The sequence below is a fragment of the Mercenaria mercenaria genome, chromosome 11 (assembly GCF_021730395.1).
Source record: "Mercenaria mercenaria strain notata chromosome 11, MADL_Memer_1, whole genome shotgun sequence".
NCBI lineage: Eukaryota > Metazoa > Mollusca > Bivalvia > Venerida > Veneridae > Mercenaria > Mercenaria mercenaria.
Window position 1 is genome coordinate 66,868,512 of NC_069371.1, and position 18,912 is coordinate 66,887,423.

The window sequence follows — 18,912 nt, forward strand, 5'->3', positions numbered from 1 at the left end:
AATGCAACATACCATATATCAAAAGCCTAGGCATTGCAGTTTCAGATTAGAATATTTCTTATACCATAAAAGTCTATGTAAAAGTTGTGACCCCAGAGACGGTGCCTCTTTTTACCTCTGGATTATAATTTCAAAAAATTTTGGTTGCAGATCAAACGTTAATGCTTCAAAACAAGGTCTTTTCCTATATATGTCTTATATGTAAAAGGTGGAACCACTGGGCGGGGCATCTTTTCACCCCAGGGGCATAATATGAACAATCTTTACAGCAAACTATTAGATAATGTCACATGCCAAATATCTAGTTCTGTGTAGAATTCAATTATTTCAACATTCTTAAAGGGGGCCACCCAAGGATTATTCCTGTGAAGTTTGGTGTAAATCTGCCGGGCGATTTTTAAGGAAAATATCTTTTTTAGAAATGTTGACGGACGGGGATATGTTTCGTTTAAAATGTCCCGTTACACTGGAACATATTTTTGTTAGCCATTACAAAACAGTGAGATTTCAAAACTCGTTAGTAGAGGTGATTCTTGTTTCTCTAGTGAGCGTTTTAAGGCTATTTGATTTCAGGTCAAGGTCAATTTCATTTTAAATGCCAAATAAAGTTTTTTTTCGAAAACTTCCTGTTTTCCTGTATGTACAGTAATCGTTTTGATTATAAAAATTGCGTTATAAATATTCTTAATAGAATATTGGTATATTCTTACTTGAATTCGACTAAAAGTGGAGAAATAATGACAATTAGAAATAAATTCTGCACGCCCGCGGACAGAATGTTGAGACGGCCAGCTATCTCAAAATGTAACATTTATTATACTATTTGGCGGTTTCAGAACTGATTTACACTAGCACCTGAAATTTGCATATGGATTTTTTTACCAATTATAAAAAAAATCTATAAAATATATGTCCAAAATAAACTCCTTACCAGGTAGAGATAGGTCAAAATACACCTACAATTGAATGTAACATGCATGTTGTACAACAAAAAAATGGTCTTAATAATTCCCTATGGCCAGTAATAAAAATGTATATTACCAGCTATTTATAGTAACGACAAATGGAAGTAATTATAAAAAATATGGTTGCCTTATGGTGTTGAACATTATGTGCCAAGTTACATCAAAATCCCTATTGCATGAAGAAAACATGCTCCGGACAAGGTCATTCTTGTATCTACCCTTTAACCTCTTAGTATGACCTTTGAACTTTGATCCTTGCGCACGATAGTTCCTCTCAAAAAGCTGAACATTCACGCCAAGTTACACCAAAATTCCACCATGCATAAAGAAGAAATGCTCTGGACAAGCTTCAGTTTCACAATTGACCTCCAACTGTGACCTTGGCCTTTGAGATAGGACCATGGAGTTTGTGCATGACACTCCTTCTCATTGAGGTATATATAATTATGCAATATATATACACACTTGATCCATGCATGTCAAATTTATGGTCCGGACAAACTTCAATTTGACCTCTGACATCCAGCTGTGACCTTGACCTTTGAGATAGGAACTTATCGTTTGCGAATGATACGCCTTCTCATTGAGGTAAAAATTCATGCTGAATATAAACAAGATTGGTCGATGCATGCCAAAAGTTATTGTCAGGACAAAATCGAACGGACGCACACACGCAAATACACCAACCCACCAAAAGTATATCAAGCGGGCTCGACAAAAATTGGAATGACCAAAATGGCTTAAAATTAAACGGAAAAGATAAAATTATTGTAAAGTATAAGATAATTACTGGTTTCTTGTTATAATTTATCATTTGGAGATGTTTACGTGATCTATATGCACTCTCACGTCATCTTTTGCACGAACGAATAGCTACCTCAAAACAATTTTAACATTACTTGCAACTGAAAGCATTGACCACACAGGATATATTTCCTGGTCAAATCATCAATTTGAAACCAAAGTCGTCTTGTGTGATACTAGTAATTTTTATCCTGGTTACTTATCATGCCAGAACCTTCTGGTAGAGCCTTCTGGTACTGCAACATTTTTGTTGGGATAAGTCACTCGTGAAAAAAACTATAGTTAAGGGAAGCGGTTGTCTAGCGGTTAAGGTGTCGACCGCTCAATCCAGGGTTTGAAACCCATTTTGATCACGACCAAGCTACCTCAAATGACACCAGTACTCGATTTTCCAGGAAATAGACACGAAGGTGGTTCAAATAAGCTTCAAGTTTTCATCACAATTGAGCCAAAAAAATAAATTAGTATAAACTAAAAAGCTATAGTTATTTACATATATGTATGTATATGCATTCTGTGAACATAATGAGACCTTCCTTATTTATTTTTGTTTTAAAAAGCCTCTTATTTTATGCAGACATAATCTTCTGTATTGAAATAAAATCCCAAAAGGAGATATAGATAGATATAGAATGCTGACATTTATCACTAAAAACTCCCACATAATTATGCTATTTATGACAACTCTGTTGAACTTGCCATGCATAAATCTGTAATAATTATGTAACGTAAGAACAGCATGAGCATTACTAATACTATCTCATATATGTACAAAACTGATGTCAAAGTTCAAAAATAATTGAGAAGTATCAGTTTCTGTGACTTTTAAAAGCTTGCTGTTTTTACATAGACATTCTCGTCTGTATAATGATAAAAGCCAAGAGGAGATATAGATCTCAAACCTTTATCGCTAATACAGATCATGTTTTTCATAAATAAATTAATAAAAACCCGTTTCTTATGCGTTGCTATGCATTTGATTACCCTCGGTAAAAATGACTTTCATTTTGATGGAGACAACTTCTGGAGAATATTTTAAGTATCCAATAGCAAATAAAGATATAGGACGATTAGATGTTTGGTAAAGATGTTGCACGTTTACAAATTATTTCTGTCGTTTGGTGATATAAAGCATTATAAAACGTATATTTTATTGGCACTTGCATGCGGAAAGCGTGTGTTGTGCTGCGACATCATGTTTGTTTATTAGTATTCACCTGCCACTTATAAATCTTCGCCAGTGTGTTCGAGTGTGCCGTTTATTAATGCAATTGTTTGACCATGAAAACATATATTTCAAACATAACCTCTATTGCTAACTGATGCCACGGTGCCACAAATGTAAGCTGTCAGACATCCACGAATATTGCTATTATTTTATTGGTTCAGATTTACTTTGGACAAAGCATTTCTGTTTTTTTTTTTTATATCATTTTATCGTCTGCTGATGCAAGGCATTTGAATGATGAACATTTCTACTGTCCAGCTTTTCCTGAACATACTTGAAAATGCTGCTGACAAGAAATTTGGTGTAACTCTGACATGTTTTAAAGATTTTACTCGACATTTTCAACATCTGCAGCGGTTTACCAACACGCACATAGGAATTTGTTAATCCACATTCTAGTGTTTTACTTCATTGAACCATAAAAAGTAATGAAACATGTGACAGTTTTACTGTCCGTTACGTATGAAAGAAAAATATATTTGATATGACCAGATACAAGACTGTTATCCACAATTAAAATCAGACAACTGAACGTTTCGTCTGCACACCTATCTACACTTGGAGTCAAGAATTTGGCAGCTGAAGATTTTGACTGCACACCTGTCTGCACTTGGAATAAAAAAAATGGCAGCTGAACGTTTTGAACGCACTCTATCTGCACTTGTGGCATATAAGCATACTGTCGAATTAAGAAATTTATATTTTGTATTTGTTTTCTCGTGCTGTGAAAATTAAATAACGAAAATATTTTGTATAATCAAGAGAGCCATGGCAATTCTCACGGACAATGTAAGAAAAAAAAACGTGCTATAAAGAAAGTCGTTCTTTTATATATACTTTTTTTTTTAATTTGTATACTACAGTATACATGAGAAAATAAATTTGTCATTCAAGATGCGAAATTTACGAAAATATACTGTATAATCAAGAGAGCCATGGCAATACTCACGGACAATGTAAGAAAAAAAAAACGTGCTGTAAAGAAAGTCGTTCTTTAATATATACTTTTTTTTTAATTTGTATACTACAGTATACATGAGAAAATAAATCTGTCATTCAAGATGCGAATCGGAAACTGGTACGTTTTAGTTGAATATTTGTATTTGCAAAGATTGTTAGAGGGAAATCCAAACAGCAAGTTCCTTTTAATCATATGCAAAATAAAACAAAAATGGGTCATGTCTGTAAAAATATCAACATAGAATCAGCTGAATTTTTCCTTTGTGAAAGAATTGTAACATTCGGAAAGTCCCAATTGCGACCTTAACGTTTGTATGGCCAATGATCATGTTGCTTTATTACGTGTCCGTATATGTTGTAACAATACTCTTCAGTTAACCGGATTCGAGAAAATGTTATTCTTCCCAGAATATAGATCATAACAATAGCAAACACGCTATAAGGTAAACGGAACCTTGAACATGTATATAAAATATACTAAAAGAAGGAAGGAAATATAGAACTATAATAACAAGCTTCATAATATGAATTACAGAACACAGATTAACAATAATGAACACATTACAACAAAGCATAGATATATAATTTAGCAACGCATGTCATACCATAGTCTTTGGATGATTGTACAAATCTTCTGAAACTTCACACGAAACATCCAGCTGTTGTATGGAAGGTAGGTTATTCTACATGTGTGCCCTATCACCGAGGGACACCTAGGATCTTCCTCCAACCCATTAAAGCTTAAAAGACACGTGGTGACCTAACATTGTTTCAGTATGACATTAATCTAAAACAAAAAAAAAAAACCGAATCAACGTAAAACAACAGCCGGCAGTCCTAAAATAATAAGGGAAACGGCTGTATTGAAATTAAATGTTTTCAATAAAACACATTTAGAAACAAAAATAATTATACAGATTGAAAATGTCAGGTTTTCGTTTTTCATTTGTAGCCGCTCGTTTACTCTGCGCATGCCCGTTTTTGAACAAACAGTGTGGTGAATGTTTGTTAGACTATAGTAGTCGCAACTTGACCGCGATGGTTGACCTTAGGCTGATTATTCATATCGAATATTTCATTGTAGAAATCAAGGGTGCTTAGGGTAGCCGTGTATATTTCTATGGAATTAGTCTGTATACAGTGCAGTTTCAAAGTATATATACTTACATTTGATCACTTAAAACTTTCCAATACACTACTTTATATTTACACAAATCTATATTTTTCCTTTTTCTCGTGCAGCTCGTGTTTTACGTACACTATTTTTCAATAATAGGTTGTGCCTTATTATGTATTATAATGCAAAGGTCAGCCATCGGGGTCAAGTTGCGTCCACTATACAAGAGAGTCTTGAAATATGCAGAATAGAATATGGAGATAAAACTCTCCGAGTAGTGCATTTTTGTGTCAAATGCGGAAGGGAATGGACTGTTTCAATGCGCATGCCCGTTTGTCAAACATACATCGGCATAAAAATGTCCAACAGGATTCACATAGCCACCCATTAGGCGTAATACATACAAAAGAAATATGCAAAACATTACATGATTACATTTGAAAAAGGTGAGCATAAGACAACCACTAACAAGAGCGAAGAAAGGAGTAACACTTTGGAACGGACAGTGGCAAATATAAATATAAATAGGCAACAGGGCATTTTCAGTGTCAAAACTTGGCCGTGAGTGTTTGAAAATTGGAACCACTCGTAATGTGTTTGTTGTTTTTTTTTTTTTTTCTTCAATGTACCAGTACCGATATAGGTAATAATATTTAACGGAAAGGAACGGAAAATGATAAATTTATTTTCTAAGAAGCATGATGAATTGGTATTTTAATAAGATTACTAAAATTATCATATTATAATATAATAAATGAACTATGATGTTAATGGACTCCGTATAATAGTTTTTCGGCGACGCCGTCTAAATTCGTTTTCGTTACCTATGCCACGTGACTTCAGTTTTGCAAATCAAACTACTTGATAACGCATTATAGATAATTTATCAAAATGGAAGATTTATGCAACACTCTGCCTGATTGGACGAGAGTGTCAATTTCTTTCACTCTGTTGATTGTGCTACGCTGAGTGAAATGTAGACAAAGCGTTTATCCTAAACGACGCTGTTCACAGTTTTAAAGCTAACTTTGGCTCAGTATATTTAGCAAGAATATTGATATATCTCAAAATGATAAGTAAGTTTAATAAATATGATAAAAACCTGTTCAAATACCAACATATATCAAATTAAAGAAAAAGCTGAATACGGTCTGCGTATCACATGAATAAGGGTGTGAAAAGAATCTTTTATGTAGAGAAGTGCTTTTTAAAAGATTTTCCTTGTTACAATTGTCGTCTGTATATGAAAAGATTTCTTGCTTTTATGACTTATTCAGATTGCATATTAAAATGAGTACTTATTTGCTTTGATGTATATATTATAAATTATTTAACTGATTTATTATATATGAATATTTTTCTTTAGTATAGTATGCAAATATTGAAGTCAGTTGAAATCTGTTTTATTATATATATGCTATATAAAGACTGAATCTCATTACACTGAAATGAAGGTACGCTGCATACAGTTTATCTACGTAATATGACTACGGTCAAACTTTGCTTTTGAAACAGAAATATTGAAATTAATAACAAATGTATGTTTTGCTTGACCTTCACTTTTTTATAGATGTGACGTCATTGTCCAAAGATTCATGAATAGCGAATATGCATTTGTTAAAGTGGGATCAGTTGGCCTATTTTAGAAATAAATAAAAATAATAAAAAAAATCCCTTAATTGATTTTTTCTTATGTATTCTAATCAAACTTGATTTGTAGCATCTTTAATAGGCCTGCAGCCAACTTTGTTCAGCTGGGACATTTAACCCCATTTAGGGGCTGCTAGAGCTAAAACTGGAAATGCCTTTATACAGCGTCTCATGAACAGCTTGGTGGATCTTTGTCGTACTTGGTCTAGAGCATCATTATAAGGTCCTCTTCCAAATTTATTTATATAGGAACTTGGGCCCTATTAGGGACCACTATAGCTAAATGTTGATATGCCTTTCTTCGCATTAACCACTAAAATGTAATGGATTTTTATCAAACCCGATGAGTAACAATATCGTAAGGTCTCCTGCTGTTTTGTTACAAATGGGGATAGGGACCAATTTAGCTAAAAATATAAAAACGTTTAATGACCTCTTCTCATGAACCGCTTCATGAATCTTCATCAAACTGCTGCTGTAATTATTCGTCTAAGGATAAACGAAACAAAATTGCAGCCCTACGAAACCTTTGCGAAAAATTAAAAGAGAACCATTTAAATTGTTAAAGTGCGGTGTTTAGTTTTGCAATTTGAAAAATGTTAGATGAAAGATGAATGTTAGATGAAAAATTCATAAACTTCTTTCCTTATTACAATTCGCCGACCATCATTTTTAAAGATATTTCTTGTTATTCGTAACTTGTTGTTTGATAATTTTCAAGCCATTCTTTGTCACGTTGCAGCTAGGGTAAGAGCGAATTCTAAGGCGATTTGCAGTGTGAAAATATGCATACATCGATAGGCATATTCAGGGGCAACGACCAGTCATTGTTACGAGGTCGTGGATGAACGTGATATATTGGTTGGTTTAGTTCAAGTACCAATATAAAGGGTGTGTAAAAGGTTCGTTCCTATTTTCACCATAGGCTTTAGGAGGCAAGTGTCAATGTAATTTAGACATTCAAACAAGAACGCATATCAGTTTTAGAAAATTGAATAAAAAATGTATAATTTCCCGATAAACTGGATTTTTTGTCTATAAAACATATATATATATGTATATATATGTGAAATCACTCAATTTCTAAAATGCAAATATTTTCACTGCCCCCCCCCCCCTCCCCTCATCCACTAAATCTTACAGTTTACATGTACTGGTCACTTAAATAAATTCATGGTTCTGGCTAAGGTACCTTATAAGGTATGTTCATCAGAAAATGAAAACATTCATTCAATATTAGTCACGAAATGGAAAAGCTAGCATGTAAAATATTCAACAGCTTGATTTTATCCGAAATGGCAATATCAAAACTTTGCACACTTTTTAAATGTGAAATCTAGCTTATGGCCGACATGCCAAATTACATTTGATAACATTCTTGTATACTAAAAAGGTTTTACAGTAACAATGCAAGACGTGCAACAAAATCCATTCGACACTAAACAGTTTATTAGGGTAACAAAAACAAATAAGAACGAATTTACAACACATCCTTTAGATACTGGTGTTTAACAGAATCAGGAAGGTCTAATACGGGGAGTAGACACTCCACATCAGTCAGTACATTTATCTGTGCCATACCAGTAAATATCGATCAGCCATTAGCGTTTGGTATTTTGATCCAGTTAGTCTTATCACTAGCACAAATTACATGATAATTAGCTAAGCGGCAGCCTCCCTGCATGCTGTCCCTAAAGTGGGTAATAAATCACATAATGATCTGTCAGGTGCCTGATAGAAACAACTGATAGAGAAATAAGGGTTACGCGTTTTATGAATATAACTGCTGAGTGTTAATGGTCAGTTTATTGCCACTGCCCTATTATCAATCACATGCTAGATCAGAGGCAAAGATCAGATTCAGCTCAGATTTTACCCAATGTCCTATTATTGTTGTTATAACTTCGCGCTCTGATCTGAAATTCTGTGAGAAACATTTTAGTAGGAGTAGTAGCCTGGCTCCCTGGCTGCATGGTTATTTTTTATATAAATACTGCAGGCAAAATAAGAAAATCTTAAGCCTCTAAAATAGCACATTTTTATCTGAAGGCTGAACCATACCTATGTTTTGAGCCAGGGGCAATAAAAATGTCAATGTAAAAACAACCTGCTGAAGTTACTTTCCTCTTAACGAATAAACTTATATATGTAAATAAAAACAAATATAGGGACAGGAGCCAGTCTATAGGAGTAGCTACATTTTAGCCGTCCTGGGACAAAGTGAGCTCTAACCGTCATAAATCATGTCAATTGAAGATTATTTATGTACACAAACCTGGGAAAGACGGCAAGGTTGACTATACCATGGCTTCTTTGGTCAATATCCTGCAATTTACAGCCTGCTTCCGGCGGTGATTTAGGATCAAAGTTACACACTTATATACTAGATTAATGGAAATAAGTAACGCGCACTCAAACTTCAACGTAATAGTGTGAAAATGAAATAATTTGGATACAAGGTAAGGTATAAAAATGTTAAAAATTCATGTAATTTCTCTAAAATATTTTGAGTTTGAAATGTTAATGTATTAAATTACGTTTTATTTTGTGTCGTGCAACTGTGAATTAACGTCATTCAAATCAGGTTAGTATAAAAGCAAATCAACTTACTTTTTGTTGAACAAGTATTAGGACATATTTATTTATTCAGTATTGTAGAATTTCCCAGTAATATGAGTCCATTGTACCACTTATAATTAATACATGTGTTCCTGTAGAGACGTTTGACAATACTGTACATTTATATTATGTTGTCTACGTTTTCAAAATCAGAAACGAAGCAAGAAGAACTTTTCTGAGGCTTAAGTGTTGAAGTTCAGTTGTGATTGTCATGCCCTAGGATATGCTAATGGATTGATGGAGAAGTATATTGATTCTGTTTCATTGCACTTCTTAAAAAAATTACAAATATTTCATTTTCTACAGATTTTTATGACATGTGTTTAACGAGTAAATTTAGTAGTTCTGAAACTTATTAATTCTCGCTGCTTACATTTCTTTTTATTTCTGGTTTTGAACAATATTATACCTAAAGCGATTACTTTACTAAATACACACATTATTAATACTTATCACAAAACACCTAACTTTATTTCCAGCTCATAAATCAGCTAATGCGTTTCCCACACATATTTTACTTGAGTCTGAAAATTATTTAATATTACATGGTCATTTATTTTTTCTGCGAAATATGTATTTATCAAATTTATTATTTGCAGTCTGCACTGAATATTTGTTTGATATTTTTTTGCCGTTTTCAACAGTATTTCATATAAGTAGAACTTCACATATAAGTTTAATTTCATTTTTAAACATTCCTAGTCAAGTTTCTATTTGAAAAAAAAAAAAAAAAAAAAAAAAAAAAAACTAAAAATCTAAAAATAAAAAAATACATAAGAGACTATCGAATTCTTTTACTCGGCCCGCCACTTTGTAGACATTTAATTGATTATTCTGAATGGCTGCATTTGTTCAAATAGGAAATTTCGCGCCAATGTCTGTTTTCCGTTTATTTTTTAAAGGTTGCGCGTTTTTTTCAGGAACGTCTGGATTCAGATACAGAAAGTAACATGGTAGACATGTACATATTTAAAGCAAGTGGAAACCTTTAAAGTAAGTAAAATATGTTATATATCTTTATTTCTTTTTGAAATAGTTGGAATGTTTGGACAAATGGTTATATAATTTCATAATACTTTAAATTATTACATTGTCGTGTAGAAATATACATAAATTCTAGATACAATCAATTATGTCTTAACGACAACATCTGAACACTAACAGGCTCTATAAAGACCGTGGTATTTTTTTTTTTTTTTTTTTTTTTTTTTTTATTTTGCTGACAAAATGTATTTTACCTGTCAAAAAAAGAATTCTCATGAGTGAAATTTACATTTCTTTTTAGAGTATTATATGTTAGTAGAAGTGCACCATATGATGTAAGACCTTTTCTTTTGATAATACAAAGAAAATTCTATAGCACAACTGACATACTTAATACTTGTTTAGCAATGCACGTAAATTTAACGAAACCGTTAGTATTTAAAATATCAGTATGTTTAAATATGCACTCCTCAGAAGTGCGGATTTTCATACGTGTGTATTTTTATATTGTTTTTAGAGAACGAACAACTAAACTAAGAATTATGTACACATCATAGGATATTGACGTCAATGGAAACAAAATGTTTGTACTAGTTGATCGCAGGAATATTGATGAAAAAGTTAAAAGGTATGGATATAACGATAGATGATTCTAAATTACATTATTACAACTTGTTACTACATGTACGTTAATATCATGAAATCCTAATTCATAATGATATTGTATAAACATTTGATGAGATTTGTCTAGATACGAGAGGAAAATAAAAGCAGTTTAAAGGGATAAAACAAGTTTAAAATGTAGCGGTTAATTTATGTTAGAAATGGAAAAAAGGGGAAAAAAAGAAAGAATGACTAGAATGTTGAATTAAAATCTAACAACTCACAATGAACTTACTGCAACTTTTAAGCGAATTCAAATGCCAGATACTTTTTTTTATAATCTTCTTATAAATAAGATATTTCTTATCTTAATTCACCTGGAAATAAGTAGTTAATTTGTTTTTCAATGTAATTTCAATAACAGGATTAGGTACGCTTATTGGGAATGGACATTATGTTTGGTGCATTCCTTGTTGTAATACCTGGTTTTAATTATGGGGAGCTTATAAAGGCAGAAAAAAAATAAGAGGTGATCAAAATTTAAACATTAATGTAACATTATTTAGTGATATGTAATATGGAAGTAATATGGTTACTGCTTCCGCTAACCACCCCCGTCCGTCTTATGACTTGATCTAAATGTTTTGCTGTTAGCTCGCTCTTTCAGTAGGTAGAGCGCAAATTCAGGATAAGCAGGGTAGTCCGTTCGATCCCAAGGTGAGAGGGGTATATGTTCATCGGAGTAATTTAATAAAAGACAGTAGGGTTGGTAAAATGTGAAATCTGTCTCCTGCAGCTCTATATAGATCGGAAACTGTATCTTTTAGTTGTTAATAGTAACCTTAGAACAAAAGTTACATAAATGTATTTACAGACATTCAGTGATAGGGATGAAGTGGAGGCCTTATCGATAAAAAATGAGTCCTCAGTTCAGGAAATAGTACAGCGCTGAGAGTATTTTGAAAGTTAAGAAAGGTTGGTAATTGTTATTGCATTAATTCATTTCTTATTGCTTGAATCTGTGAAATATCCGCATTTTAGCTCACCTGTCACGAAGTGACAAGGTGAGCTTTTGTGGTCGCCTGGCGTCCGGCGTCCATAAGTCCGTCCGTCCGTGCGTAAACTTTGCTTGTGACCACTCTAGAGGTTACATTTTTCAATGGATCTTCATGAAAGTTGGTCAAAATGTTCATCTTGGTGAAACCTAGGTCAAGTTTGAAACTGGGTCAACTGGGGTAAAAAACTAGGTCAGTGGGTCTAAAACAGGAAAACGTTGTGACCTCTCTAGAGGCCATACTTTTAAATGGATCTCCATGAAAGTTGGTCAAAATGTTCATCTTGATAATATCTAGGTCACGTTTGAAACTGGGTCACGTGCCATCAAAAACTAGGTCAGTAGGTCAAATAATAGAAAAACCTTGTGACCTCTCTAGAGGCCATATTTTTCATGGGATCTGTATGAAATAAAATTTGGTTGAATGTTCATTTTAATGATATCTAAGTCAAGTTTGAAACTGGGTCAACTGCGGTCAGAAGCTAGGTCATTAGGTCCAAAAATAGAAAATCCTTGTGGCCTCTCTTTTCAATGGATCTTCATAAAATTGGGTCTGAATATTCATCTTTATGATATCTAGGTCAAGTTCGAAACTGGGACAACTGCGGTCAAAAACTAGGTCAGTAGGTCTAATAGTAGAAAAACCTTTTGATCTCTATAGAGGTCATATTTTTCATGGGATCTGTATGAAATGAAATTTGGTTTGAATGTTCATCATAATGATATCTAAGTCAAGTTTGAAACTGGGTCAACTGCGGTCAAAAACTAGGTCAGTAGGACTAAAAGTAGAAAAACCTTGTGACCTCCCTAGATGCCGTACTTTTCAATGGATCTGCATGAAAATTGGTCAGAATGTTTACCTTGATAAAATCTAGGTCAACTTTGAAACTGGGTCACGTGCCTTCAAAAACTAGGTCAGTAGGTCAAATAATATAAAAACCTTGTGACCTCTCTAGAGGCCATATTTTTCATGGGATCTTTATGAAAGTTGATCAAAATGTTCATCGTAATAATATCTAGGAAAAATTTGAAACTGGGTCAACTGCGGTCAAAAACTAGGTCAGTAGGTCTAAAAATAGAAAAACCTTGTGACCTCTCTTTTCAATGGATCTTCATAAAAGTTGGTCTGAATATTCATCTTTATGATATCTAGGTCAAGATCGAAACTGGGACAAATGTGGTCAAAAACTAGGTCAGTAGGTCTAATAGTAGAAAAACCTTTTGACCACTCTAGAGGCCATATTTTTCAATTGATCTTCATGAAAATTTGTCTGAATGATCACCTTGATGATATCCAGATAAAGTTTGAAACTGGATCACGTGTAGTCAAAACTAGGTCAGTAGGTATAGAAATAGAAAAATACTGTTACCTCTTTAGAGGCCATACTTTCATGAGATCTTCATGAAAGTTGGTGAGAATGTTCTCCTTGATAATATCTAGGTCAGGTTCCAAACTGGTTCATGTGCCTTCAAAAACTAGGTCATTAGGTTCAATAATAGAAAATCCTTGTTTAATAAAAAATGCTGTGATAAATCCAGGATGACAGAAATGTGAAGTCTTCCCGGGTCGCGAACCTGAGCTGACCGGCTGCCTGACACATATTCTCTTTAACGTGACTAAGTCCGTACCTCGACACCCCCCCCCCCCCCCCCCCTCCAAGAAATTGTAAATTCGTCCTCGAATTCCAAAAGAACACAATATTGCAAACGTTGCAAGACTGTCCAAGCAAACATGCTAAAGACCCACTTTCTGAGCAAATTGTCAAAAAGTATGACTTCAGTTAGGGACTCGTTCTTTGGACATACCGACTGGGCTAACTGGCTACTTAACACATATTCTCTCTAAACGTAACGTAACGTAAAGTAAATCCGTACCGAGAAAATGATATATCGCCGATATTTTATTACAAAAATATATCTAGAATATTTGTTAATCGTGTCATGTTTTCCATAAGAAACTACTAAGATTTTTTTTCAATTAAGCTTGGTCATCACGATTGATAGACCATACTTCCTATAATCATGCTGATTCTATCCAGGCTGTACTATATTAAACTAGTACTTTCGTATTACTTTCTTTTAAAATTGTTTCTTGTGCTTATCATTTACGGAGAAAACCAACGCAGTTTTGTTTAACATAATTATTGTTCAAAAAGTGGTTTATACACAAAAACAAACAAACAAACACGGGTTGTCGTTTTATCTTCATTCTTTATATTTTACAATAAAGCTGCATTATTTTTGCAGGTGAAATGTATAAAGTGAGATTTCATGAAGATGGTTCCTAGTAAGTCCGGAATATGGCTCGTATTCGAAGAAAAAATGTGATTGTTTGTAAAAGCAGTTTACATGAAATATAGTTTGAGCTTTTAATCAAAATGTTGTTCTTTCTTTATATTCAACGGATGATTTTTGGTAGTGCAAGTTAGCATAACCTTAAAAAGAGATGCAGGCAAACCTGTGTTAAAGACCACCTCTGAACAGAGGCCACCTGACTCTAAAGACCACATGTTTTGTTTCCAGTTTTAACATTTATTTAGCCTGTAACTATCTCCAAATAAAGACCACATTTTGGCTCTACCTAGTCTTGTCTTTATAGACAGGTTTGAAAGTATATGTAAAAGTACACTCGAACTTTTATCTAGCATTAGTGCAGTGACTGACCCATAAATTTTAGTCTGTCCGTTTGTCTCTCTGTATGTCACAAAGTTTAAATGTGCATATCATGTGAAACAGCAATGCGGATTCACACCAGTTCATTGTTTTGTGATCAGAGTTTTATAATACTTTATATTCTAATGGGCCCGCTTTTACCAAACTTTACATGACTGGCCAGTGCCTATAATTTTCATTGGAGTTATGGCCCTTAATTTGTCATATCTTACCCCGTATTAGCAAGCTCATTTTAAGCGATATCTATATACTAGCACGTGTTTATACTAAGCTGCGAAATCTCTATATTCATGTAGTTATCATGTATATTTTTTCGCTGATGAAGTAAATGTAATAAATATACACTTTTATTTAATAGTAATATATATTTATCCACAATTCAAGTGTAGACCTGTACCATTGAAAAGCATTACTGGGCAGACATATTTCATCCATTTACTTTCATAATCTACTAATACAGATGTTATAAGCAATGTAATTGTACCCTGGCAGTGCAGTGGATATAATATCATAATAAGAGTATAGTTACAATACATTCCAGAACTCGAAAACTATTCGGTGTGATATAACTGCTGAAAAGCAGAGAGGGGCACGCGAAGTCTTACTCCACCAAAGAAGGCTGAAAAATCGCCATATGAACTTAATTTCTGTGATGTGACCAAACAAAGAATTAACTGAAAAAAAAAAACAGAAATTAAATGGCATTTTTTTCGCAAGAAAGTAAACAGTTAATAACTCAAAATATTCCCTATCAATTAATTTTCTTTCAAGGATGACGTGAACTAACGTTTTTTTTTTTTCTTGTTTTTTTTGCAGCGTTTCAGCGGAATTACGCTATTCTCAAACTTGAAAATAATTTCCTCATTCAAAATGTTATACTTGTCCGATCCGCTTTTCATGTGTTGGAGTCAGCGAATTATTTTAACATACAATTATTCCCTAACTAGCAAACGTGTGCTATTTAGAAATGTCGTTAAGAGGAGGACGTTGCACTGCAAATATACTCTTTCCTCAGAATGCCTTAGCGAAATTACGCTATCTATAGATTGGATGAACCATAAACTTTATAGTATTGTTTGCGAGGAACATTGTATAAACGTTGATGATTATTCTTGTCTAAGAAGAAAGTAACGAATTCCTTCGATACGTACATATATTAGAACTCTTAATGAAGTAGCAACAGTTTCGATTTTAATGGTTAAGTTCTGCATGCATTTTTATGGCAAATTGATAATACCGCTTAACGATGTTGTAAAAGTAAAGAAAACATTATTCCAAAATGTCAGGATAGAACGATTTGTATACCAAATTGGCATGTTTTTGACAGGTGTCCCAGGTGTCCCTCCGTGCATTATTTTATCACGAGCGGGCACCTGGGTAGAATCACCGACCTTCTGTAAGCGAGCTGGATGGCTTCCTCACATGAAGGATTCAACGCTCCGAGTGAGGCTCGAACCTACATCGATAAGGGGCAAGTGATTTGAAGTCAGCGACCTTAACCACTCGAGAACGGAGGCCCCCACCTTCCGTAAGCCAGCTGGATGGCTTCCTCACATTGACGTGTTTGGAAATTGCAAAATTATGTTTCAAAAGAAGTAAGTAGTCACAGACGCTTTTGTCATCATTGGATAGTAACATACTTCTTGATTATTTACACATACCTTACACTGGTTTCCAAATTTTATTTCTCAATGTAAGATTCCGCAATTTTTATCAAGCTGTGTTCTACGTTTTCGCCCTACTTGCCAACTTTACATATCAGTATTTTAAATATTTTAATATATATTATATTTTAATTTACCTTTATAATATTCTTTTTTATTATTGATAGCAGTTTGGCTAGGCCTTTGCAGATTAAACAAATCATATTCTTAAACTATGTATGAGGAATAAGCAGCTGACTGTAAGGTACACTGAATTTTTCCTACAAAATTTTAAAAGAATAATAATGACCAAATATGTTTTATATGAATATTTCAACATAATGGATTATCATCTTTAAATATGTAAATGCTTTTTCTCCTGTGATCTAAAGCAGTCTTACAAAGGGAAACAACTCAGCTAGAAAGTCAGTATCATTAGCTACAACTTTTATCTCCCTTTAAATGTTTGTTTTGTTTACAAGCTAGAAAGTCCGTAATATTAGCTCTACCGTCAAATTGTTGCTAGCAATAAAAAATAAGAATATTATCATAGTTATTTACTGACTGTGGTCACCATGTTATATGTACAATTGTCTGTTTGCTATATGACATATCATGCTGTTAACTCGTTTCTTATTTATCCATGATAGATGTATTTGGTGTGAGAAATATTCAAGTTTTATCAATAAAACAAATCATAAATAAAACATCACTGCCGGACAGAGGGTAACTTGCTTCCGGAAGAAAGGAGAGCCCAAAATTGATGGTCAACAGGTATATTTCTTGTTGTTTTCTGGTAAGTCTTGGATAGTTCTTTCATCCTAGGTAGAAGAATCAAAAGTTTAAAGGTTAGTAAAAGGTCATGACCAAGACCAACACAATGTAGCCCTATGGAAAAAGAACAGATTCCCTTTGACCATAATCAACATGGTAAAACAGTTCTCGTGCGATTACACACCTCTTCGAAATTATTTTGTTATCTATCATTGTAAGGTACACATCTGTTTTCAACTGTGGTCAAACTTTCCACTTATACTGTGCCCGAGTAGTTTTGATATCAGTTCAGTTCTAACTGATATGAAATGAGCATGTGATTCCTTCTATTTTACATCTTATTTCTTATGGGTGACTAACGCTTTTCGGAACCTGTTCTACATAAACCACAGAATAGAAATTTAAAATAGATCTTAAAAATAAAAATATCTCTACAAGAATACTACACGTTGGCGTTAAATGAAAACGTGTCACCGTTTCCGAGTATATCAAGTGACAAAATCGCATATAAACAGCATTTATGTTTCCTTTCTTGATAAGGAAGTCAATTCTATTGAATATCATCTTTCTTCTAAAACAATCTCTCAGGATGTTTTAGAACCTAACACTTTAGAAAAGCAAATAAAGATATAAATGAATACATAAATAAAAAACAAAAGAAAACAAAGACAAGAATAATTTAAATAAAAATAAAAAAATAAGAAATTTTAAAGCACATGTTCTATTTTCCGTCTAACTAGTGCACTATTCGTAGGTGCAGCTGAAAATATCCGGCTCTGGAGTAACTGTTTAAATGGTAACGGTGCTCTGTTGTTAACGAAAACAACTACCTGAGTGTCGGATATTGCAATCAATACCAACAGCCAGTGATTAATTTATTTTTTGTATGCCGTACTCATCAGATATCCTAAGGAAATAGTGTGTTTCTCTTAGCTACTATTTTACTAAAGTCTATAGCATATTTTCATCTTTACACGAGTCATCTTACACGTCTCGTGAAAGACGAGTTTTTCCAGCATAGACGAAAACATTGGAACATTCTGTACATATTTTAATTTTAAGTCATTTAGTTGAAACATACATAAACCCGGTAAAAAGTGAATTTTTAACTACTAGTAAATCATCAACAGTATAAAAGGATGATACTGGTGAACGATTTCGGTAGATTGTTACCGAGACGCAAATCCGTCACATATTCTGGAGGCATACAGATAATTTTCCGCTTTGTTTATTATCGACCGTTGCGAGGGCTAAAATTAAACTTTATCTGTACCTAGATCTGGCGCTGTTTGGTTTGCATAATTTTGATTACTACATTTTTTTCTCTTGCTGCCGTAATAAGGATATGAATATGTTGGATTTTTAAAGAAGCTTCACGTACAGTCATGGCTCTTCTGTGTTTGTTAAGTTATTTGCCTGCGGTTTTTGTTAATAAAATAAAGTAGGTATCCGTTGTGCAATGAAAGCGTGTATGCTCGAAATTGTGTGTTGAAAATAACTGTTAATATCACAGCCACAATTCTACACAGTCTTACTCCGGAATGCAGTTTACTTGCGGCATCACATTACAATAATGTAAGTACACTATTATGCGATACATATAATATGAATGCATATTATTGTAAACACAGTCTTACCATGCTAATGACGTAGTAACTTTGCACACAAACTACAAGTACCTTATATTAAAATCGACAGCTGGAGAGAAGAAATCTAGCTTATTACATACCTAAAGTTATTTTCCATTGAGATTAAATGGACTTCGATCGTGCAATACTTTTTCATATTGACGTGAAACGCTTTCATATCGGACGTAGAATGTTTTCTTAACGGTGTAC

At 33.5% G+C, this 18,912-nt stretch overlaps 1 long non-coding RNA gene across 1 annotated transcript; it reads left to right on the forward strand.

Moving 5' to 3' along the window:
• Nucleotides 1–9,484: 9,484 nt before the first annotated feature.
• Nucleotides 9,485–10,960, forward strand: LOC128546630 (uncharacterized). Its single transcript, XR_008366115.1, has 3 exons — nucleotides 9,485–9,588; nucleotides 10,264–10,336; nucleotides 10,845–10,960. It is a non-coding gene; the product is annotated as an uncharacterized LOC128546630 (long non-coding RNA).
• Nucleotides 10,961–18,912: the final 7,952 nt, after the last annotated feature.